This window comes from Aythya ferina, assembly GCF_964211825.1.
Source record: "Aythya ferina genome assembly, chromosome: 4".
NCBI classification, from domain to species: Eukaryota; Metazoa; Chordata; class Aves; order Anseriformes; family Anatidae; genus Aythya; species Aythya ferina.
The window spans coordinates 63,165,366-63,191,566 of NC_140300.1; the positions used below are offsets into that span (position 1 = coordinate 63,165,366).

The 26,201-nt window shown below is 42.5% G+C and overlaps 1 long non-coding RNA gene across 2 annotated transcripts; it reads right to left on the minus strand.

Moving 5' to 3' along the window:
- Positions 1–18,029: 18,029 nt before the first annotated feature.
- On the minus strand, positions 18,030–24,861 carry LOC311436256. Of its 2 annotated transcripts, XR_014692701.1 has the most exons (4): positions 23,690–24,861; positions 22,236–22,558; positions 22,036–22,118; positions 18,030–20,560 (listed from the first exon to the last, which is right to left on the minus strand). It is a non-coding gene; the product is annotated as an uncharacterized lncRNA (long non-coding RNA). The 2 variants fall into 2 exon arrangements; XR_014692700.1 differs by lacking the exon at positions 22,036–22,118.
- Positions 24,862–26,201: the final 1,340 nt, after the last annotated feature.

The following is a 26,201-nucleotide window of genomic DNA, read 5'->3' on the forward strand; positions in this document are numbered from 1 at the left end:
TAGGATCTGGTGTTCACTTTCTCTGACCACCTTAAAGCATAGCCTCTCCTTCTCACATGCTGCTTTCCAATTCCCTTTTATCTTAGCTGTACCTACACCCACTAGCAAGCTTCCTTTTCAAACAGCATTTCAAGTGAGAGAGAGTAACTACAATTTTAATGAGGGACACTTTCAGATGGGTATTTATTTTTAGTGAACAGCCTGTTCCTCCCTCCTCTCCTTCCATCCCCAGGTAATGGGGTACACACCTACTAGATTACCTTTCATTCTTTGCCATTGGCTTATGATGACATTTTCCGCATCACTCACTTCCTTCGTAGTCAAAAATGTTTGCCAAGATGCAATGTGTTCTACTGTTTATGATGCTAATAGTGAAACTCCCTCCCTGCCTTCGCCCCCCCCCAATTACATAGCATGCAAATATAGTCATTTACAATATTTGCAAAGCCTAGTTTTTTTCCTTGTCCATTTAACTATTAGCAGCTGCATTCATCTCTTCCACACATCATATTGCCATTTCCTCACTTCCTCTGCTTTTCTCCAGCTTCATTTAAATGCTGGTAAGGACAGTAACTCCTGGACATTTCAGAACATTCCAGCATTATGAGCACTCCCCCCCGAGTAAACAAGCCCCCTTTATGGTCCTGTGACCCTTTTTTTCAGGGGAGGTTAGCTGTGGGTGAGAAGACATACACAGCTCAGCTGGCCAGGGGTAACTGTACGAAATCTAAGTCTTCACAATTAGTGAGATAAAGAAACCTTGATGTTTCCTAATTCTTTTGACAGTGAGAACAAGCTGCTTTGGAAAGGAGCTTTGTTTTGTCAGCTTTTGGGGAATACATCATTGTGGTCCTCATTCAAACACCTACATGTTGCTAACCACAGATGACTGATACTCAACAAACAGTTATTGGTTGTGTTGTTCTTACTCATACTGCTCTCTTTCCTTGGCATTCTTCTATTCTGTCACTTCAGTTGTCTGCTTTAACATGGCTGTGGTTACCCAATAAGCACACATTTTCTCTCTCGGAGTTGCACTACATAACACAGTTACATTACCTTTTCCCATCAAGGCAGCAGGCAGTGTTGAGATGTGTTAGGCATCAGGCATAATGGAAAGAAAAACTTGTTTGGGAATAGAGTTGAAGGTAACCATAAGAAAAACTCAGTGTTTGAAAGGTAACTTTGTCCCAGATGTTTCAAGGACTCTGAGTGTTAACAAAAATGACTTGTTATTCTTGGTGCAAGGTTGTACTGAAGTGCTGGATGCTTACTCTTCCTCAGAGTTTTTCTGTTTCACTCAGCAAATACTGGAAAGTTTTAATTAAGATAGACCAAAAAGAAATCAATGAAACTTGTGCCACATTTATCTCAGCTGCATCATACAAATGCTGTAAAAATCTTGAACAAGTGCAATTGCCAGTAGTACTTCTGCACAGGATAATATCTGCTACTCAGCTTGCCAGAACAGAAAATGCAGTGGTAACTCATAAGCACTGAGTATGTGTATGTATGCATGTACATATATATATATATATATATGCATGTATATACATATCAGCTAAAAGCTTACGTATGCCAAGCTAGTCTAAGTAGTACCAGGTCTGCTTGATGCTGCTATTCGTCTTACCATCCTCCATTCACCTAGGGCTGGGGAAACAGTGGCTTTGTGCACTGGTGCTGACTTACTGTATGCTCAGAGGCAAACTGCCTAAGATCATATCTGTAAAGATATTCAGGGGCAGAGAATGTAAGTAACAGTAAAACATTCCCTTGTTGATATATTAAAGTTTGAGGTGATGAGGCAGTTTGGTGATGGAAGGAGTGGCATGTAGGTCCTTACTAAATGCCTGAAAATAGCCCCTTTGCATCCCTCACCCTAACTGGACATTCCTAATTTATCAGCTCCAGCATGGCTGGAAGCAATGTATGGAGAATGAAGAATCTCATGTTATGCCCACGTAGGTGAACAGGTACATTACTAACCAGGCAGACTCACAGCACCTGCACTACCTGCAGGTCCCAGATGAGAGTGGCAGTTGCCCTTCCTGGCTGAACTGACCTGCAATGAAATCAGCATCCTCTGTCTGAAGAAGCCCTGCTGATTATCAGTTCCTTACAAGGGTCATTCAAAAGCTATTCTTGTAATGTGGGATATAAACCATGCTGTATAATAATTTACAACTTGGCCAGGTTTTGAAAAAGGTTTTATATAAGCCAGTTATAAAATCCTTAAAGCCCGCAGAATTAAAAAAAAATTGCCCCTGTAGCTACCTGCCTGGTATCAACAGCCACAGAGGTCTTCCTTTGTAGTGTTATGGTGGCACGTCAATATCTGTCCCTTGTTATTTACACTTAAAAAGCGACGCTTAAGGAAACACCAAGTTCCCTGTATTTAATAGGCAAAAGCTAGAGGATCCGTTCTTTGCCAAGTTTTCTTGCTGCACCGCTTGATGGCACACTTGCCTAAGCACACAGCAGCCTGAAGTCAGCAGAAATCAACAAGCAAATCCTGTCCAAAGTTGTTCTACTTAATTTGTTTTGCATGATGAATGTACCTGTTTAATTGATTAAATGAATCTAACGCTGTAGTATTGAGTGGAAATAAGCAGGGCAAACAAAATAATTATACCAAGAAAGCCCTGTATTTTGCAAATTTAATCCCAGATATTGCCTGGGTAACTCATTACTTTTTCATTCTTTCAGCAAGTTTGGTAACAAACTTGCTTTTACCTTACTGAGCCCTTTTCAAGGGTTGCAGATTTTCCTTTCCTCTTTATAAGAATGTTTACAGCATCTTTGTTCAGTGCATATGTTCATGCACTGCTCAGGGATTTCTTCTGTCCTTTTGGTTCAAAAGCAGCAAAGCAGCAAATTCCTGCCAAAACTATACAAGGATACCTTCTGTTTGGCTAGAGAGAAAATGGAAATTCATTTTATTGGTCAGAGGATATGAATTATGATCCAACTTTATATCAAAGAAATATTCTCAAGGGGGTTATATGAGGTTAATAAATGAGTATGTGTTGTTACTACATATGCTACTTAACTCTAGGTAGTTGTAAATACATGAGTGAATACTGCAGATGGTTGCAAGCCAGAGATAGAAACAACTTGCTGGTCAGTTGGATTTTATGACTTTATGGACAATGTATTAAAACATGCATTAGCTCTTTATACGCAGACTTTTAATGGAAATTGTAATTTACTGGGCTCTTAAGTGAAAAGGTTTTAGAGAATGGGGTGAAATTTGCAGAGGGTGCTTGACTGTCTTAGGAGCATCTTCTATTCAAGGGCTTGGATCAGAGTTCCAGATGAGAACATTACTGAAAGCAATACAAACAACTGGGTACCAAATGAGCCCTAGATTTATCAAGGCCTAAGTCCCACAAGCATTTCTGTTTTAACTTTACATGATCCAAAATGCAGTTACTAACATAATCTTACCTGCCTGTAACTGTCTGATCCCTTCCTGTTACTTCATCAGTTCTCCAGATGGCTGAATTAGCAAGATTAGTGAGTGCTTACCTTTGTTCTGTAACTATCCTCATTTAACTTTTGACTCTCCCCTTCTCCCACTCTCATTCACTACTCCTTCAAACACACAGATGAAAGATGGGTTAGCAGCCTAAATCAGGGTGAACAGATGTTTTTTATCCCAACTGGAACATGATATGCCTGCAACAAAAGAGGAGCAGAGTGGGAGCATCATAAATAAATGTCATTATCAGGTAGCACCTGAGAGTTTTTGAAGCATATACTTCCCTGACTTCCTCCATTACCCAGTGAATTGCATTGGCAGTGATAATTACAGCTTTAGCAAAAATAACTGCTAAACAATGATAGCAGTAAAGCCCTACAGCCTTCCTCAATTATATGAAGTGGAAATTTAGTCCTTGAGTACTACTTCTGCAACTGGATGAGCAGTGCAGGAGCATGTTCTGTGGTGGGTTGGAGGACAGTTTGCAACAGAAGCAGATTGCTTGCTTTGCTCTGTGAACATCCCCCCTATACCACATCCGAAAACTCAGTAGCCACTTCTGCCCTGTGTCTAATATTGGCATGAGAATGAAAGCAACACATTGTAAGTTGAATCTACTCTAAGACACCATGTAAGCTGGTGAATTTAGAAGAGGGTCACTAACATCTCTGTAGCCATCATTTCTCTCCTAGTTTTGCATCAGCAGCTCGTACTTTCACTGTTATTCATCTGTCTCAGCCTCAACCTCTTGATCTTTGAAGGCTATTTTGGTATTGTTAGCCTGTCCTTTCTGCCTTTTCTCCTTATCCTTGCGTACTTATGTTTGTCAACACCATCTGCACATATCTGACATTTACAAATGGGTCTTAGAAGCTTTTACTCTTACAAAGTAGAATTTTTTGTTGCTATGTGAAAGGAAACTAGGAGTATTTCCACTAACAAAGGAAATATCTTTACACTGATTTGATCTAAACTACTGTTGTGGTTTCAGCTGGCAGGCAGCTAAGTACCACACAGCTGTTTGCTCAATCCCCCTGACCCACAGTGGGCTGGGGGAGAGAACTGGGGGAAAAAAAAAAAGGTAAAACTCATGGTTTGAGATAGACATATGATATAAATAATTATATAATATAATTCCATATTATAATTATATATAATATACAACATAGAACAGAACAGAAAAGGGAAAATAATGATAATAACACATAAAACAAGTGATGCACAATGTGATTGCTCACCACACACCACCCTATGCCCAGCTAAGCACCAGTTGTCCCACCCTGGTCAATCCGTGACACTGCTCTGCAACAAATAAAACTTCAGAAGGAAAAATACTGATGACACACTGAATTCAAAACATAGCACATACCAGCCACTATGAAAAGAATTAACTCTTTCCCACCTGAAACCAGGACAGCTACACAAAGTGAAGAGAATGAAGCAAATAAGAAGCTGTGAAGTCTTTGTCATAATACCTAGTCAAAGTAGGAGATTTTCTTCAGATGTGACTAAGAGAGCATTTACTTTAGCTTCCATAAAAGAAAGGGATTTTTTGTTGTTGTTTTGAAGTGAACAGCCTGCAAATTGATACAGCCTTTTAACCTTTCTGCTCTGCTAACAGTACTTTAAATAAGTAGAATGGTGTTTAGCTGAGCTTTACATAATGTAACTCTTTAAGAGGTTCTTTCTCAAAGTGATGCTTTTACTGTAGTACCTATTAAATGAAGACCATGCAAAGAATAAACAAAAATGAGATGAATTTAACGCACTTTCCATAGCACAGAGGCTGTCCCTAGTGGTAAGTAAGGAGTTACTCTAACAACATTTTGTCAGGGGACAGTGTTACTTCCTTCTTATTGACATGCAGCAGGCCTTCCATGAAGCACGGAACTGTAGGGATGGATGCTTCTTTGCTGCTCAGTGCAAAATGCAGGGTGGGGGGTAATGAAGACATGACCTTACACTTTCTCTCAGGTTAGGAAATCCTTACATACTATATTATGGTTCTCACATGAATTACTTGGGCACAGATTTGCCTAACCAAATTGTTCACAGTGCTTGGAAAAGGCATGCAACTCTGGAAAGCATATAGGCACAGCACATGACTGGTAGAAGAAAAATGATTTCATTTGTGCAGAGCTTGTCCATTGTGCAGTTCTCCCCATAAGGTGACCAAGCTCCTAGCAGTGCTTTCTCCCTCTCATCATAATTTCTTGTGCTGCTTCCCTGTTACTTTTAGTGTATTTTGAACAGCACTTAACCCCAGCACTCTGACAGGCACTTTATCAGTGTAACAAAGCATCCCAAGCCTTGTGGGAAACAGAAGTAGTCATCTGTCTGGAAGTGGCTAAGACTTACTACAGGTTGTCATGCAGAGTCAAAGGCTGGGAAAAGAGAACTTGTCAGCTTTACCTTGATAAACCCATGAGTGTGAAAGACATGCCACATGCAATTTCCATTACAGAGATCACCAGGAATCCAAAAGAAGCATGAATGAGTGGAAAGAGTCAGGCGTGTGGAAAGTTATTCCAACCAGAAACCTTGGGCAACTTCAAGTGCTCTTCCAGCTGTACTTGTGTTCAACTGGAAGAAAGGGGATTCTCAAACTGGTCTTTAAAGGTCAAAACAAAATAATCCATTACAAAGTACATCAAGATAGCAAGATAGCTTTTCCAGATCACTCTATATTCCCTCTCCCCTCAAGTCAAAAAGAAGTTCTCTCACAGTAGGAAAGCAGTTTTAGTATCATCCAGAAATATTCTAGTGCTTCTCCATTTTGCTAGGACCATCTTCCTGGTTCACTTCAGAGCAGTGTACTGCATCCTCCCCTTTTCTTGTCCTGATACTGGCAACTTCACCCACAGATACAAGCATCCTCTCCCTTTGTGCTGGAGCAATAATATGGACTATCAGAAGAGCTAGCTTCCAGAGACTGACGATCTTGCTTATAAGGAAGACTAGCTGGGATCCTACTCTTTAACAGCATCTCAAATTTGAGGCTGAGTGAGCAACTCAGGAAAAATAAATTAGTATATTAGGCCAGTGAGGGGGCTAATGCAGTTGTTGCCCCCTATGTGCACAATATCCATGTCCCACTGCTGACCATTGGACCCTTGGAATGCAGCCACCTTCTTGCAGCCGACATGAGTCCATCTAGGAGACGAATGCTCATCTTCCCAAAGCTGACTGTTTTGTGTCATCTGGGAGTGTTAGAAGCAGCAAGGAGCCATGCAACTTGAACATGTGTTTGTCACTGGCTGAGTTCACCTGCATAAGGAAAGGGGCTTCCTTTGGCACATGCTAAAATGTAAACCAGGCAACCCCTGAGCTCAGGCTTGTCTCTCAGCAATGGGGCACGTATGAGTGCTACCACAGGTTTTGAGCAGTACCTAAAATCACCAATGTAAGTGTGCGGAAACACATTTTTTGAACAGCTGACTGTCTCCAGAGCATGAGTGCTTGGTTTCCAGTCAGCAGCTGTGTTTTTAAAAGTAATTGCAGTTCAGGAAGGAAGCAAGTTTTTGTTACTTGCATTCACCCCCTCACACAAAGTTTCCACACCTGAAAGCTAATAACAGCACAGCATAATTTTGTAGATGTTAAGAATACTCTTTTGCTTAGGAAAAATAAAGTCTAAAACTCCAGCTAGTTGAAAAAGATGTGATATTCACATAAGACCTTTCAGACAAAATGTTTGTTCAACCATACAGTGCTAAAATAGCATCGTTCAGTAGCATAGTCTGAAGAACTAAAGTGAGAGAATGGTTACTTTGGCAAGACAAGTAGAAGCAAAAACAAAACAAAACACCTGAAAGACAGTGCGGTCAATGGTCACAGTCAACATGGGTTCATGAGAGGAAGGTCCTGTTTAACAAACTTAATTTCCTTTCATCACAGAATGGCCAAGGTTGGAAGGGACATTGGAAGATCAGCTGGTCCAACTGCCCTGCCAAGCAGGATCACCCAGAGCACATTGTGCAGGATGGCATCCAGGCAGGTTTTGAATATCTCCAGAGAAGGAGACTCCACAACTTCTCTGGGCAGCCTGTCCCAGTGCTCTGTCACCTCACAGTAAAGAAGTGCCCCCTCATACTCAGCCGGAACCTCCTGTGCTTCATCTTGTGCCTGTTGCCTCTCATCCTCTTGCTCGGCACAACTGAAAAGAGACCTGCTCCATCCTCTCGACACCATCCCCTCAGATATTTATAAATATTGGTGAGGTCTCCCCTCAGTCTTCTCTTCTCAATGAGAAACAGGCTCAGCTCTCTCAGCCTGTCCTCGTACAACAGGTGTTCCAGTCCCCAAGTCATCTTCATAGCCCTCTGAGCTCAATCCATGAGCTCCATGTCCCAGTTGTACCACAGAGCCCAGTATTGGACATAGTACTTCAGGTGTGGCCTCCCCAGGGCTGAGCAGAGGAGGAGGAGCACCTCCCTTGACCTGCTGGCAACACTATGAATGCACCCCACGATGTCGTCGGCCTTCTTGGCCACAAGGGAACATCGCTGACGTGTGGTCAGCCTGATGTTTATAACAAGGTTACCCACCTAGTTGACCAAGGTAAGCCAGTTGATGTAATCTTTCTAGATTTAAGCAAAGATTTTGCTACTGTTTCTCCCAGTATCCTTCTGGATAAAGTGTTCGGCATACAGCTAAATAAATACATGATATTTTGTGAACAATGGGTTGATGGGTTGGACTCAAAGGGTTATAGCAAGTGGGGTTACATCAGGCTGGCATCCAGCCACTGTAGGACTCCATTACAGGGCCTTTTTAATGCTTTCTTAAATCACTTGGATGTAGGCATTGAAGGTATACTAAATAAGTTTCTGTATGTCACTAAATTCGGAGAAGCTATTCACTCCATCAAGGGTAGAGAGACCTTGCAGAGAGATCTTGACAAATTAAAGAGATGCACTATCACCAACAACACAAAGTTCAACAAGCGCCAAGTGCTGGATTCACCTCCTGGAACAGGCAAGCCTGCCTATACGTACAGACTGGAGAACAAGAGGCAGGAGAACAAGCTAGATATGAGCCAGCAGTGTGCCCTGGCAGTCTAAAGAACCAACTATACCTCGGAGTGCACCAAGCACGGCATTGCTAGTCAATCGAGGGAAGGGATTGTCCCGGTCTACTCTGGGCTGGTGCGGTCTCACCTTGAGTACTGCGTGCAGCTCTGGGCACCACAATTTAAGGAAAAACTATTGGAGAGTGTCTAAACTCTCCAGAGACTGAGGAAGGCTACAAAGATGGTGAAGGGTCTAAAGGGGATGATGTATGAGGAGAGGCTGAGGCCCCTTGGTTTGTTCAGCCCCGAGCAGAGCAGGCTGAGGGGAGGCCTCATGGCGGCCTGCAGCTCCCTCATGAGGGGAGCGGAGGGGCAGGCGCTGAGCTCTGCTCTCTGGGGACAGCGACAGGACCCGAGGGAACGGCATGGAGCTGGGACAGGGGAGGGTCAGGCTGGGGGTTAGGGAAAGGTTCTGCACCCAGAGGGTGGTTGGGCACTGGGACAGGCTCCCAAGGGAAGTAGTCATGGCAGCAGGCCTGCTGGAGTTCAAGAAGTGCTAGGACAACGCTTTCAGACATGTGGTTTGATTTTGGGTGGTCCTTTGTGGAGTCAGAACTTGGACTTAATGATTGTGGTTGGTCCTTTCCAACTCAGGTTATTTGGTGATTCAAAATCTGCTTTTGTCAATCAGTATGAAGATGTAATTCAATTCAGTGAAACAGAAATCAATTTTTCTCTTAGGATCCAAGATAACCAAATATCACACGGACAGCTTAATTAGTTTAAGATCTTTGTACAACTTCACCTTTAAACTCCGGAAAAAAACACAGTCCATGTATTTGTTCTTTATAATTCCTTTTTCCTCTGCTTTCATGCTTAGGAGCAGGAGGAGGCTTGGTGAGCTTCATAGTGACAATAAAATCTTAGTCAAATTCCAGCTTGCTTTCTGAGACCAGGAGATGGAAGCAGTGCTCCATCAGATCCTACAGACCATCTCAGTATCCCTAAAACAAGCTAAACACAAGGAAGAACACAAAAACAGGTTTTCAAACCTTCCAAAAAGCATTTACCCATCAGTAGCCTTCCCTAGAGAGGAATATCAGCACATAAACAGAACAAGACCTTCATTTAAACAGCTTTCTCTTCTCCAAAAGCATACAGCTATCCAAATCCTTTTCAGCATCAGTGGCTTCTCTTAAAGCCCCTGTTCTGCCATCTTGCAGTCCAGGGACTGCCAGGTCCTCACATTGGGGCTAGGAGCTCTCACAAAGCAACCCAACTCTCTCTAACAGACAACACAGAAGACTTAAGTGGTGTCCCGCACCTTTATGTTGCTCTGCCTAATGCATTTCCCAGGTACATTTTTTTGGACTTTCTCACACACTGCCATGCAAGGGACATTATGCCACACACACTAGAACAGGTCTTTGGGCGGGCCCTTGCCCCAGGGATGCAGAGCCAGCCCAAAGACCTGTTCTAGCGTGTGTGGCATAATCCAGCCATCAGAGCACGCAGTACTTTGGAGTCAGGAGGCCAGCAGCCAGGTGAAGGAAAACCAGGGCTGCTCCACCCAGGAGAACAAGCAGGGAACAAAGAGACCCACAGAGCAAGCAAGGCAGCAGCTTCACCAGCATGGTCATGCTGGCAAGAAGGGCAGTGCTGGTAGCAGTATCAAGTCCCAGCAGCACTCCAGAGACCATCAGGCAGACATGCACAGATGAAACAGCTCCTACAGCAAGCTCAGAAACCCAGAGAGCAAAAGGGCAGGACCCAATTTACCTGCAATACAGCTCCCAGGAAGAAGGGAAGGGCCCAGACCTCTCCAGGCTTCCATTAGGCCATGGGTGGAACCTGCAAGTAGGTCCCAGAAAAGGCTGATGAGGGCAGTTAGGGTCTTTTATCACCCCCCACCTTGCCAGCTGGCTCTTGTTAGGCTAAATTTATGGCAAGGATATTACCACTGGTCCTCCACATGCCCTTGAGAGATAGTGGATTCTTCGGTCATTGAAGTATTTGCTCTTTCAAAAGAGTTTTACTTGTTCTGAAAGTTGTAATCACACAGCTGTGCTCATCCCAGATAAAGCCTGTAGTGGCTGAGCTAAGGTGGCTTTTGCACTTGGGTCTATGCCTCTGAGTCTGAGGGAAGGGCTATTTCTGAAACTCCTGAGTAGTCTCTTTTGCAATTTGCCCTGAAATACTCCGCTCTGTTCCTTTCCCTCATGCACCTTGCTGGCTCTGAAGTGCTTTTGCAGGTTCAGGCCTTTGCCGTCAGCGCTGTCCTCAAAGAACAAAGCCAGGCCTGTGGGATTCACCGGCCTTCGGAACAGGCACGGTCCCGCTGTGCCTATAACCCAACCTGAGCAGCCCCAGGCCAGGCAGGCAGTGTGGGACAGCACAGAGATTTATTAATGATTAATGTTATGTTCTCCAGACAATAGTAAGCACTTTTATAAAACCATGTTCAGTGAAGGGGGATTCAGTGAGAGGGGATGGTTGCTTTAGCAGAGCTCCTTTAAGTGCAAAGTCATGATGTGATGAAATGAAAGATGGAAAAAACGCGTGGCTGTGCAACGTGCAGTGATAAAGATGATTATAACCTCCAGTTCTCTTTAAACTTACCAAGGGCAATGGGGTGAGGGCTTAGTTAATCAATGCTGAGGAATCCTTTCCTGCTATCTTTTCCATCAGTGAAAGAATGAAATCACAAATGACGAAGATGATTCATACCCAGCAAACAAAGGCATAAGAAGCTCAAAGTGCAGGTGGTTCAACACAGCTTAATTAAAACAGGCATTGCGGGATGCTGTTGATAATGCCTTCTCAAATCTTTTTGAAATGACTGCATCCCAATTAGATAAGGCCTTGAGATAAAACTTCTCTAAAACTGAAGGCAAAGAGCTTATTTCCGTGTCACTGGCCTACCATAATATTTATGTGTGCTGGGGCAGAAACTGGGAACCCCAGCTGAGAAAGCAGCACCAGTGTTGCAGGCACTGGACCACCAACCTTAAGTTGTGTTGGGATCCCTTTGCTTTTATCACACATGTAGCTGCCTGAGGCTTTCAGAGGGGTTACCTGAGTGAGAAGCTGGCTTCTGGCAGAAGCTGAGGCACAGTATAAAACCACAATCCCTCCCTCAGAAGTGCACACTTTGGAGCTTCCTTATTGACTCTTGGGTTAGTTATGGGATTGCAGAAGTAAAGATGTCAAGAAAGGAGTGTATGTGTATGGATTGTGGAGGGAAAGAGAAAAGCATTAAAAATATTTGGACTGGCAGGGGAAGCAAGTTGGGGTGAGACCAATCCTTTGTGGCACATCTGATTGCCCATCACGGCAAGAATTCTTTGCATGGGTGAAAATTTTCATCTTTGGATTCCCGTTGGAATGGGTCACATGTAAAATTAAGCATCTTTCCAGAATCCTGCAGCTTTTCTCTGCTAAGATAGACAGTGCCAGCCTTGCCAACACTGACATTAAGATCATCATGCTTTGGGCTTCAAAGATGAGAAGCTTAAACTTTCTGGTAATGAAAGCTGATATGCTCACATAACCTCTCTACTCCAAGAGGCTGATCTTTCCAGGAAACCTCAAAAACCTCCAGCCTTACAAGGTTCATGCTTAAAATCTCTGCAGGTCTGATTTCCTGCACAGGATGGTTTAGGAGGCACTCAGTCCTGTGGCCATGTTGGTGCATGTTACTGTGAGCAGCAGAATTAAACCAAGCAAAGCTGGGGGAAAAGAAGGGAAGATCCTGCTCAGGAAGGAAGAGTTCTCCAACAGAAAATGTACTTTTCTCTGTGTTTCATGAGTTGAAAAGTTTGCTGGGTAGTTTCAAACTGCAGCCCAGACCAATGTGTTGTGCAAAACACCCAGACCAGGGTGCTCAAAGCCCCATCCAGACTGGCCTTGAACAATTCCAGGGAAGGGACATCCACAGCTTCTCTGGGCAGCCCGTGCCTCAACACCCTCTGAGTGAAGAATTTCCTCCTAACATCTAATCTAAATCTGCCATCTTTTAGTTTGGAGACATTACTTCTTGTCCTATCACTATGTTCTACGAGAAAGACAAATATAGCGAATCAAGGAGAAATTACAAAACTGTATGTGTAAATAAGTTACTTTATTTATTTATTTATTTATTTATTTATTTATTTCCCCCCAGTGAGTTTATTGAAAACTTACAAAACCTTAAGAGAAAAAAATCTTGAAAGAGACAGAGCTGATAGCATCTAGGATTAGACATCATTGGTTTGCAGCCCATTTAGAAAAGGCAGTGCCATTCAGAGCTGCCTGTACAGAAATACTCTGGTGCAGTCATCTCTCGAATGCCGTGCTGAGTCTGGGCCTTGTGTTATCAGTGGGCAGAGGTCAGAGCTGACAGAGAAAGAAATTGATGAGCAGATCATTGACTTGGAATGAGTGACTTGTACAGTATGAGAAGATTAAAAGTACTAAAGTGATTTATGCCATCTGAGGATCTGAGCTAGCTAGTTTAGTTTTGGCCACTAGCCAACCCAAAGGGTGAGAATGGAGCTCAGCAGTCTGCAAATAACCAAAGGCTGTTAAATACCAAGGAGGAAATGAAATGATTTAATGAAGCACACAAAGGTGTAACCAGAAGTAGTTGGACTTAATTAAGGAAAAGAAAATTGTAAATGAGTATCCAGAAAGATTCTTGCTAATGAAATATTGTGATCTGCAAAATCACCTTTGCCTGAGACTTTTAAAATGGGGTGTGATGGAATACAAATATCCTGCAGGTCAAGAGAGGTTTGTGTGTTTGTGGCATATGAATTTACAGTTAACGTGGGGCTGAGCCAGTTGAGGGTTAGCAGTCTTGGGCTCATCACATTTAATACTTCCCTATAGTTATAACAAATAATATGTGCATCTAAGCTAAAGAACAGTTTTATGCCATGTATTTTTGAGAACCATAAGCAAGTATCTATATGTTTTTCCTACCTTTGCTCGTGTGTAACTGCTCATTTCACTTCTGAAAAAAAATATATATAAAAATCCAACCCCCAAAACCCAAGCACAAAACAGATAGTAATGAGTTTTCTGGTTAAAAAGTGGCAATGAAATCAGTATGTGAAGAAAAACAGGCAGGATAGCCTTTGCCAAAGTTCTCAGATCAAAAGACATTTTCAGATCTGTCTTAGAAAATGTCTACTTTGCAGTGAAGACATTGTGAAGAGTCTGTGCTGTCCTGTCAGGAAGGAAGGCTGAGCTTGGCTGAAGCGTTTAGGCATCCCTACAGTGCAAAGAAGAGCTACAGAATTGCTACTGCTCCCTTGACATTAAAACCAGTAGCAACAGACTAGGGGAGTGACATTTCCATTTGTGAACAAACTGTGAATCATTAGCTCAGATATTTGAGAAATGGAGATTATTCTGAATTTACTAAAATGGCCAAATCTGAATTTATTTCACAGCTCATTAGGGAGCTGTGTATAATAAATTACCCAGCATGTTACGTTCAGCTAACCTGCCAACTCCCTGGTTTATTTTATGCTCTTTTATGCTCTGTGTTGCTGAATGTGAATAAGTGCCTATTTGACCACCAGTGCTTCATTGTGCAAATGACAGAGACAGTGACTTGTTAGAACTTTTTTTTTTTTTTTTTTTTTTTTTTTTTAAGTCTAGGTTGAATTTTATTATTATTTATTTTCACTTTGCTACTCAGTCTCCATGTGCTCTGTGGTCCCACCTTGTCATCTCTAGAAAAGGTACTGTTGCTGATGTAGGGGAGAGGGGCAGAGAAGGGGTTCCTGTGTGTATTCTTTTTTTAAAATGTGATTTGGCTTTTCAAATAAAAAGGTTTTTTTTCTTTTTTTTTTTTTTTCTTTTTTTTTTTTTTTTTCCTCCAGTTTTATGGCTATTACCTAAAATAGGTCTCTACAGAGTAAGAAAATGCTTCATTAACTTCTTTGGTGTTTCTAGTACAAAGAATAATTTGTTACTTGAAGCACTGAAATATATATATATGTATGTAGAATTGTAATGTATTTATGCTTTCTAATAGCAAAATCTTTTGAAGTTGAGCTTTCATGAGATGTTTTCCTATGGAGTACTTCCATTTTCTGCTAGTGCCCTTCATCAGTGGGATTGATTTTTTATGTGTGGCTGTATGAGGCAGTGTGGGGCAATTCCTGTTTCCTCTGGGATGTTTGCATTGAATCTGGTCTAAACACAAATACTGTACCAATTCTGCAGATTTCCCACTCCTCTGTCTTGATTTCTTTAAATCAGCAAAATCCATGACTTTAATATGTATTCTAGAGCGGCCATTGATTTTTTTTTCAGTGTACCCTGAGTTGTTGAAAATAAAACAAAACAAACAAAACAGACATGTATTGAGTACTCTTTTCTTGTATAAAGAGCGCCCTGTGAAAGAAACACAAATTTCAAACAAACGCAAGTAGATTGGTGCTCAGATTGATGAGTATTCTTCCATAAAGTAAGTTACAATGTCGACTTCAATTTACAGGCTGGTATTAAAGGATCAGTGGCGTTCACAGGTACATGAAAACACTGCAGAGGTGTTAAGCCACCTAAATCCAGTGGCCGCATTTTTAACATCGGCCACTTCCCTCTGCCGGGACGAAGCTGGGATTTTGTGAGCCGCCATCTGAGACCTGCAGATGCCTTGCAGCAGGCAGGAGCTGTGAGCTTCACTGGAGACAGACTGTGCCATGCTGACCATGTACCACTTCTGAAAAAACAATTCCCTTCACCTCCACCCCAAATACAGCTGCAAACTTCTGACCAATATCTTCTGACACTGACCAGAGCAGGGAACGGAGAGTACCTGCTATGTGCGACAGAATAGAGGTGTTTCCATTTTCCCCAAATCACACAGTCTACTTTAATTGCTTTCCTGTAATGATACAGCAATATGATGTTGGATTTGTATGAATAATTCAGGGCAGTAAAATGATAAAGTTATCAACAAAAGATGGCTTACAGTGATTATTTAATGCATTTCATAGATGTTTCAAAGACAAAAAGATACATCTGCAGGTGGAATGTGAAATACCACATTGAGAATGCATACAAATGTATTAACTCTATTACCGGGGTAGAGGAAAAATAAGAGTCAGCTGAAGATAGTGAATAAAACATTTTTATATTCCCCAAATGTATGCTCTCTTGTTCTATTAAATAATGAACAGAAGATCTTCTGAAAAATTCAGATAATCTCTTGTGCAATAGGTGCACTTTATTTTATGAAAAGGCACGGGAAGATGTAAAGAAGATACAAGGAGTCTTTTCTACTAGGCTGGTTAGTAAATGTGGCACTGCGGATTTTATGTGTAGGCTACACATAACAGGGGTTGTTAGGGCTTTACCTTAGAAAAAATTATCTGAATGCTTCTTTCTTTGCCATCCTCACTCCCTGTGCCCCCACGCATTGCATGGTGTGGGAATGCTCAGGTTAAAAACAAAACACAAAATGTTGCAGCTCTCAGTTTTCAGGCTGGGGCAGCATTTTGTGCTGCCTCTCCTGCCCAAGCGAGCGCTAGAACCAAAGGAACTGAGGGAAACTCAACTCAGCTTTTTAGTGCAAAACCCAGTGGCTCCTAAAGCCTCCTGATGGTTTCAGCTGTGCCAACAAAATGTGAGTGGTGGGGTGAGGAGAGCCCACCGTTTCACTTTTTCAGTAGTAAAGCTGGCTTGCATGCTTGTTCCCCAGCTTGGAGCACAAGGTTGGGTACCTCCTTGGTACTAAGCAGGGTGGCTGTGGTCTGTGCTGCTCTTGTAAGCCAGACACCATGAAAACAGGCAAAGCAAGCAAGGTGTTTGCATGCTTAATCCCCGTTTCTGCACCTTCTCTTCAAGAAAGGTGTTTTTCCTGTCCGGTGTGATATAAGCATTTGGGGAAGGGGAGGACATGTAGATGCACATTTGGAGAACTGCCTGAGGCTCCTGCCAGTTTGCATATTCAACTGCTTCTGCTGCAGAGACTCCAAGGACTAAGCTGGCTCCATCACAGCCCGGGCAGGAGGCAGTGTGTGCACAGCCAGCCTGCTCAAAGGGGCTCGAGAGTTTACGGCTTAGACCTTGAAGGCTGTCCAAAGACCACTGCTTGTCATCTGCCACAGAGAAAAAAGGCTGTAAAGGTGCAGGCTTTGAATTACAGGGACAAGTCCTAAGTCCCTCTGAAGATCAGATCACAGTTTGCTTTCTGCAAATCATTTGTCCATGCAGTGAAATCCTCCATGTCCACCTGCACTTCTGCAGTGCAAGCACCTCTGGACATCTGCCCCTGAAATAACCTTGAAGATTCCTCCTGTGTCAAGTGAATCACCTTGTTAAATAAGACCCCCCCCCCCCCCCTTTTTTTTACATTCGTCCCCATTTAAAGACAAGTTAAAGAGAAATCTTTAGTGTTAGAGAAAAAAAAAGGATCTTGATTTAATTGTCTTGTCTCTTTTTTCCCCCGTTCTATTACCCTTTACACTATTCATTTACTCTTTTACTATTAAAATAGCTATCTGATGGTGGCATTACTGAGTGAAGTGATACAGATATGCTAAGTGGAGTGTGACAGATGAATTCCATAATTTGAAAACCTGCTAGCTATGAGGTAGCAAGCACTGCCTTTTTCTGGCTTTATTGACTATTAAAGCTCCATTTTGCAGTGCATACTGTTCCAATGACATGATTTTCCATGCAAAAAGTCTTGATTTTTTTTTTTTTTCCTGAAACTAAAAGGCTTCCCTTCTGAGATCAGATGGACTATGTAATTTTGGGGTCATTTATTCAGCCCTGAGAAAATACTTTGTTTAGTTAATAAAATGGCTTTTCATCAGCTTTCTAGAATGTATTTTTTATAGGTAAATTAAAACCTTGCTTATTAATTGCAAGGCACACAAGTACTGTTGGCTTTCTCTCAGTGCACCCATGCCAAGGCTGTTGATGGCCAGGACGTGGCAAGGCAAAGGGAGAGATCCTGGGCATGTACAAATCCATCTGGTCTGAGCGATCCTAACGGGAGGTCTGACCACAAATCCCTCTTAATTCCTTCCTGTGATTGCCTTCTGCTCTAATTGCTCTGTGGAGGGGTAGAGCAGTTGTCCTCTCGATAAGCTGACAAACTTTTTAGATTGGAACAGCAAAGTGTTTTCTGTCAGAGGAGGCTTCCACGTAACGGGCTAGGAGCGCTCACAAACTCAGTTAGCTCATCTCGATTTTGGCTCAGTTCAGTTCAGCAGCAAACAGCTGAGGAGTAACTTCATTAAACGTGTGCTGTGTGGCCAGGGACCATTGCTTTGCCTAAATCCATGCTTACTGTGGAGTGTGTTACTTTAAAGAGGGAAGGCTAGGATTTCATTATGCATTTATTCTTGTGGTAAAGATAATTGTATTTGTCTCTCATACAGCAACTCTCATGGCCTTCGATATAGATGAATTAAACCTAACCCAACCATTTGCTTTGCAAACAAAATCATACACACTCGTCTTTAAAAATCATCTCTCAAAATAGGCTTTTATTATATATACAAATTTATTGTTAACAGAACTATGTGCTGAAAATGAAAGACCAGATTTTTGATCCTGGTTACCCACTAAGCAATGGAAATAAATGTGCTGAGGCTAACAGAGATGCATGCAGATGTTTTCATGATAAAACAAACAAACAAACAAACCCAAACCTTGTCTGACTGTTAACTTTGGAATGGCGGCCTTGTCCTTTGCTTTGTGGTGGCAGTGTGGTAACTTGGCTTAAGCCTGGGGGGAGTCCTCTCATACTGGCAAGTTTTTTAGGAGATGACACCTCAGGTACAGTTTCTGATTGTCTACAGTTTGGGATCCTTGCATCCTTTTTCTGAGAAGTTTGCAAATCCCCAAATTTAGGCCATGAACTAACTGAAGTGGATCAGAAAGCAGAGCTTTTATTCCTTGTGGATTTCTCAAGTTGTGCATTTAGAGGGATATTCAGAGAGCTCAACCACAGGCATGCAAATCCACATTACAAGAAAAGAGTGTTTCTTTCCCAGGACAATTAAGAGAAGATGACCAGTTTAGAGGCTTTGATTTGCATTCTATCCACCGACTATGTAGGAAGGGTGCAGCAAGCAGTATCCTGTGCTGGATGGTGTGAGCAGCCGTGTTTTATTCATTCCTAGGCTTAAAAACATCTGAATGAGGGCTTTAAAAATAACTGAATTAAAAACTCTTTATCCCATAAAATGTTACTATCTTTTTTTAGGTTTTGAGAGATTTACTTTTTAACTGCTTTATCATGACACTTTTACTCAAGGACACAAACATGCTGGTGTTATTCAATCTAAACCAAGTTCCTTCTGGCTGCTCCTGTTGCTGAGCCTCCAGGTCACCTGCCTTTGAGCCCCCTGAGGGCTCCAGTTTTTGGTAAGCTCCCTCTGGCCAAACGCCCAGTCCACATGAACACACTCGCTATGATTTTCAAAATCCTGCCCAGATGGTCTTTGCCTGTGGAATAGTTACGATGCTCGATCTCCCATTTTCCTCGGGGGAGAAATACATAATTTAATTTGTGGGTTTTAGTAGTCTTACTAATGACTTTCTGCTTGTTCTGTTGTTGTAAGTAGCTACAGATGCTTTACTGGCACTTTTATATTGTCCCGTATTGTTGCTACCCGTTGTTCGATTTCAGGAGGGAGAGATGTAAACTGTACTTCAGCTTCTCTGGGACCAAGCTGACAGAGCTCCTGAAAATAAGGCACATGCTGCTGCTGAAGATTTTGCCTTCTTGCGTAGCATTTCTCAACAGACAGCTATAGAAAGTAGTTCCATGTGAGAAACTATCAAACCTGAAAACTTCGTCTCATGAAGTCTAAAGATTATCAAGTAGGAACCGGCCAACTTTTGGCTCAGAACTTGCCCAGTAGTGACACACAGCACATTATTAAAGCAACCCCTAAATATTTTGCTGGGGAAGATGCCTGACTCCTTCGTTATCAGCATCTCAGCAGTGCTGACTTCAGACTTGGGCCTGAGGAGCCCAGTTTGTCTCCTGACCCCAGGGGCTGGCAGGTCTGTGCAGCATCCCCCTGGCGATATTCCCCTACAACACAGGACGTGCTGGGTTTGTCTGTAGGGTTCCAGGGGCCTCCTCTACTCTTTGTAAAAGAACCTCTCCCTTTGTTTAGGAGTGTTTTAAAAAGCTGTGGTGCACCAGTTATCGTGTAAGAACAAAAATGATAATGTCATCAGTGCACACTGGTAGGCTGTGCAAAAGGAAGATACAAGAATGCTGCTATTTTCCTCTTTGGACACAGATTCTTCTTTACCCTTGAGCACATCTCATATTATTCCAGTGCTACAGCTAGCTGAAAACAGAAATGTTTTCTGGGAGAAACTTTGAGAGAAACTTTTTTTTTTTTTTTTTTTTTTTTTGGCCCTATTCATTAAATTTTTATTTTTATTCTGGCTGAAGAACTAAGTGTTTAATTTTAAATTGGTGTCAATCTGCCAAGGAAGTCCTCTGAAAGAAATATTTTGAGGCTGAGCCTGTGGTTCCCTCTAGTTAGGTAGTCCCATGCTCAGCTTAACCTAATTCATACACCAGGGGTCAGTCTGCTTTGCTGTAAATGCTGTGAATTCACATGCTTATTAGAAACCCGAGGCCATTTTTTATTACTGAAACTGTATACACCAACAGTTCACCTTGAAGCTGGGAGCTCTGTACCAGCTAAATCTGCAAAGAAAAAATAAAAAAAAAAAGTGGACTGCGATCGTGTTCCTTTACTAGTTATTTTCAGTGTCCATTCTTCGCTGTTGTGCTTTTGCATGCAAAATCAGCTTTTGGAGAACAGAATGAACCCCCCAATTCCTTTTTATTGACAACAGCATCAGCAAAGCAGGTTCTTTATCTGTAAAGAGACTTGCAGGCACAGCCAGTTCCTCTCAGGGCTGACAGAGTGCCAAGAGCTCTGGCACAAAGACTGCTAAACCGGGTGGGCTCTCACACAGCATCTGCGGCGCTCGTACGTGGCTTGCTCTCCGTGGAAAGTCACAGCAGAAAGCAAACTGGAGCACGGTCTTTTGCACGGCAGCGATGCCCGTGGTCGTCTGCAGCTCTGGAAAGAGAAAAAGGCAGAGGATGTGAGGGTGCAGCGGGGCTCTGCCATGCATGCACAGCGAGGAGCCCTCGTCGGCTCATCCCTGCCAGTCAGCGCGGTAGAGCATCACACCAGGATTATGTCTGGTACATCTGCAGCACTACATGGCTTGCCAACTGCCTGACAGCTTGAGGTGCTGGGCATACGGAAAAAGAGCTGATGGTCAGGAAAGGAAGAGCAAAGCTGTATTTCACCGCTTTTTAGACAGGGCAAAGGGCCACTTATTTAATAAAGCTGTACAGGGTATCTAGCAAGTGGGCTGAAGGGCGTGCGTCCTTCCAAATGTGGGCACTTTGGTCTCCCACTGCAAGGTGGCAGAGGTGAGCCAGGGTGCTTGGAGAGCTTCCTTGTTGAAAACAAATTCTGTATCTCATCAGCTTGGAGAACTAACAGTAACTGCATCAGACTCCACTATGCAGATGTTGATTTTCCCTTTCCACTAGCAGATTTCTAGTCCTAGAGGATTGCAAATGTGATGCTAAATCCTCCCTCGCGTTCCCTTTACATACAGGCAGCATCTTCAGCCATTTAGAGTACTCCACACAGTGGGGTGTATTGTTTCTACCCAGGGGATGTATTTTAGAGCGTTTTTGAAGGTGTTTGTTTGAACTGAGTTGCCTTCTGCAGCAGGAAGGCCTGGCAAAGCACACTGACAGCTTACAGGTAATCTGCCCGTGTTGTTTCCCAGGCTGTTAAATGCCACAGCTCTCCTTGTCACATCTGTCTGTATGACCCTGTCCCCAGAACGGCTACGGAAATTGCAAGAGTGCCTTATAGAGACAGTTGTCAGCCTAACAGCAGATTTGGCTATTTTTTCTTTTTCTTTTTTTTTTTTTTTTTTTTTTTTTTAAAGCAGAGATAATTCTGACAGCTGGATGTAACCACACGGTAGCTGTCCTGAAACTGCTTGCAAGCTGGTCCCAGCCGTTCCTGACTAGGAGCTGTTAAACTGAAACTCGGACTCCAGAGGTGCTGAGTGACACACTGTTGTCCCAACATGTCAAGCAACAAGTGCTGTACTTCTGGCAGCCCAAGCTCACATATCGGCTCCTGTCAAGGTTTTAAAGTCTGCTGTGGCAACCGTCTGCTTTAGCTTTGCTCCTCCTCAGAGCCAAAGTACTTACTGCTGAGTTGTCACACGCCAACTAATACAAACAGCAAGCCTCTCTCCTCCCTGATTTGCTAAAGGATGAGGGAAGTCTGCGCATCGTTAGCTTCACGCAAATTAGTGCATTCTTCCCTGCCAACTTTGCTGTACAGGCAGCAATTTTGGGGGCTTTAAAATGCTTCTGTGCAAACATTGTTTGTGATAAAGAAAAGCGTGAATAAACAGGTATGTGTCAGCAATAGGAAAACAGGTGGAAAATGCTTTCTCACTGTGAACACAGGTGTTTCACGAGAAGCCACAGAAGCATTTCTGGCGCTAACAGTACCGTTTGCAGATGGAGCTCGAGTTTAAAGCCCTGTTCTTCTCAACTTCCACGTTCAACTTCCGAGTTCCAGGATGCTGTGTGGCCTAAAACCACAAGGCACACTTGTTGGTGTCTGCATTTCTGTCTGGTGATTAGCAGTGGCACTGAGGGAGGCTTGGAGCCCATACAGGCAGGTCGTGGAGGGGCATTCAGCATTGTACCTTGCGTAGGGGAGGCAGCTGTCTCAGCAGGCTTTATTTCAGGTTACGTGGTGGCCTCAGGTGCTGTGAAGATGGCAGGCTTGATGAGGTGGTAATCTTTAAAGGGTGATGCTGCCAAATTGCAGGCAATGCCTGGGCTGTTGTCACCTACTTCTGCTTCCAGCAGAACAGTCTGAACACTGCTTCCCATGCTGGACCGGGCCCTATACCTGCCAGGAAAGCGGTCTGATCTCAGGAGAAACATCTTTTTACATCCGATGTGTGTGCAACAAGAAGAGCACTAAGCTGGGGGGCAGGTGCTGTAGCTGTGTAGGTAGAAGAGACTAAACAGGAGGAAAAAACAGAAAAAAAAAAAAAAAACAACACAGAGTTATTCAATTTGATGAGCATGTTTGCCTTTGTTTTTTAATTTTGCTGCATTTTTCAACCATTTCAAGCTTGAGAAAAACTGGCACTGGCACTGCTTGAATGAAATAAATAAAATCCTCTTTTGTTCGCTTGTCTAATTCCAAGTTTTCAGGAATTCTGTTGTTTCTCAGAATCCTCCTGCTTTGAGAGAAAAATGTCACAAGAATATTTTTTTTTTTTTTAGTCAATGCATGTAAAAGTAAAGGACTGATCATTTTTCTTTTAGCTCAAGATTAATTTTCAGGCTGAGACTGAATATTAAAAATGTCATACTAAATGGCAACTTTTCTGAAAACTTGAAAATTTGTGAAAGAAGGAGGTTACGCTGACAGATGTTTCAGAAACCCAATTAATGAAGCCCTGAAATGAAAAATACTAAGAACGATTTGGCTTCTTCTGTAAGAAGAAATAACAGGTAACATTTCAAAAAGCAATAAAAGACCAATCACCCCAAGAACTTCAGATAAAAAGTAAGATTCTAAAACAGGAGCTAGGTTTCCTTTTGCCATTGTAAACCTTTTAACACATCTATGGATAGAAAAGTCTGAAAAAAAAATTAATTATATTTTGTGCCAATTATTGAGGTTTCAGGATTTTTCTACATTCTATATTCTACATTAGCAAACAAAACCTTTTGAATATTTTTTGTTGCTGAAATAATTCCTTTTGAACGCTGCAGGTGTTCTAGCCAAGGCTTTTCTTCTCTCTTACTGGTCAGAAATTATTAGAGAGACCAGATTGTTCGCACCATCAAAATCTTTCCATCCGAATGAATAAATCTTTGGAATTGCTTCAGCGTCAATGCAAACTGCATATTTGAACAACATTTTGTTTTCTTGAAACTATTCCAAGTAACTCCAACTTCACGCTGCACATAATGGCTTTACACAAAAGAAAGATGCATTTAATCTCAGCCGTAAGAGCCTGGATTTGCCAGTGTTGTACGGCTGCCATTTGTGGGAAATGGCTTTGCATTATTGTATTTCTTTTCATCATCCTTACTTAGTGGCTGATCAGCTTCTGATAATGTGGTTACTTGATCTTACCCTGTGAAATTACAATCCATTATCCAGTCAGGATGCGTTCTCCGAGGGGGATTTAAAAAACGCTGTCAGTAATATACTCAGTTGAAATTAAGTGAGGCCACGAAGGAAGCTTACACTGCTGCAAAGTACAGGGTATCAGCACCTGTCCTACATTAATCCACTCAGTCTTCTCCATTTAGGCCGTGGTGTGGCACGATAGCTTGAAACTGCAACGAAATGCAGGGAAACTTGCTGTCTGTCCACGCTCTGAGGACTCACATCAACCTAGGTGCTGCTTTGTTGCTTGCTTTGCTACTGGGGTGCAGGCTGGCAGGGAGCTCATCACACCACTGAGTTACAGGAGTCAAAACAGTGGCTTTCCTTAAGGGAGCAACTGCACATCACAGTGCCCAAAGCCTGCTGTGAGACCCTGAAATGAAGTCAAACAGTTGGAAGTAAGTTTCTAACCTTTGATAACGGAGGTGCCTTTTTTTTTTGTTTTAGGTAGGTTGACAATGGAGTAAGGAAACATCACACCAGTATTAAGACCAATGTACAGAAACACTTGTTGCCATTGAAAGGGCAAAGGCTGCTTCAGGAGATGCTAAAGGCTGTGGTGTAATGCTGTAGAGAACACACTGCAGGTAAAGGTCAGCACAATTTTACTCATAAGTATTTATTGAGCAAGCTTAGGTGACATTTCTTTATCTCCCCAGACTGCTTTCTAATCTTTGTCTCGAAGAAACTATTAGGACAAAGCATATTGTCAGCATAAAACTCAAAACATGAACAGTGCTGAATCCCCCAACTCCGACTGTCTGCTATGTGCCAAGACCCAAGACCATACACACTTTTAAAAAAGCATCCTTGTTTTTAGACCATTAGAGGCCAAGTTCTCAAAACATTCATCTGTTTCTAAGTGCTACGCAGTGACCCAAGTGAAAAAGAGTAACAGAATGGATAAGTAAAAAAAAGATGGAGTATTTCACAGTCACATACTTCCAAAAACCTAGTATTTTGGGGAAAAGACCCTCTCACAATTCAAATTATGAATGAGTAACATCAAGAATATCAATATTTGCATTGATTTACTTGAACTACAAAAGAATCAAAAATCCTAAACTACACAACTGTAGATGCTGATGTAAATGAATAATTTCCTATTTATTGTCAATAACATCAAGAGATTGATCTAGCAGGTTACCTACAATGATTCCTTTGGGCCTCTTCATCACCTGGAGCATCTCCTGAGGCTTCTCCATCACTGCAGCCCAACAGCTGTCTTTTACAATATATCCTGACTGCCATCGGATTTGAGCCCTGCATATTTTGGTAGGGAAGTAGGTGTGTGTTTGTGTGCGAGGGGCTGGGGGCGGAGGTATCACTTTGTACTTCTTGCAGATAGGTTTCCTGTACCCGTCTGTTGGCTGTCCTTATTTCTCTCAGGTCTGTTGCGGATGTCTGTGGGACACAAAATGAGTGCCGGGTTTGGATTTGATTTATATTGCAGATTTGCTTGTAGCTGATACCACCCACATCAAAGCTTGAAGTCAGTTTTCAAAGCCAGAGTGGTAAAGCCAAGCCACTAGAGTGAGATTTTAAACAGGGAACAAAACTCCATTGCTGTGGTTGTGAGTCATAAAAACTCCTCCTCCTGCTGGGCTGGGACAGCGCTGGAGATCTTCAGGCCCTGCTGGCAAGCTGGTCCCTGGGCTCTCCCTTCCCACAGCCTCTGAAGGATGCACCGTGAGCCGTTTGGCTTTTGGTCGTGTGATGTTTATGTTGTGCTGCTCACAGGGTCAGAAAGGTTGGCATCATCTACTGCAGAGCCCCGCCAGCTTAGCTGAAGGGGAGGAACGTGGGGGTGTATCACTTTTGCCCCTCCCTAGCAATAAAACTAAGGTCTGGTTCAGACTTTAGAATTATTTAAAATAGCCTTAGGATTATTTTGTGTTCAAGAGTCAGTGCTACTGTGCTTTTATTTCCCGTCCATTTCTTATTGGCTAAGAGATTTAGCTTCAAAATAGAAAATTTAAGTACCAAGTGGTTGTAGCAGTGCCACTGCAGCGCTTCTTCTAAGTGTCTTTGCATGTGTGCGTGTAGAATATTTTAAACTCAGTTAGAGGCTGCAAACATAGGCATGTGCAAGCACAGAAGTCCCAGAGCTTCTTCGTGCAGGTTTTTCTTTTTTCTTCCTCCTCCCTCCCCCCCAAACAATGCAGCCTTTAATTACATGAGAAAATGGCACTTGGGAATAATGGTATCAAATTTTCTGTACAATACACTGCAATCTTAGACCTTTGTTTCTAACAGCCAGGCTTAAATGTGTAAATTCCTACCCTGCTTCAGAGGCGCATTCTAGTTGTTACTAATGTGATATGAGTAACAGAATCAAAGCGATGTTTAAAAGCATTATCTCCCAAAATAATTCAGTACACCAATTCCTAAACTCGCAGCCAGATGAAGCCAGGAGCCAGACAAACAAATTATCGTTACTGTTTTTACAAATGTTTTTTCAAATGTTCTTTTGCAT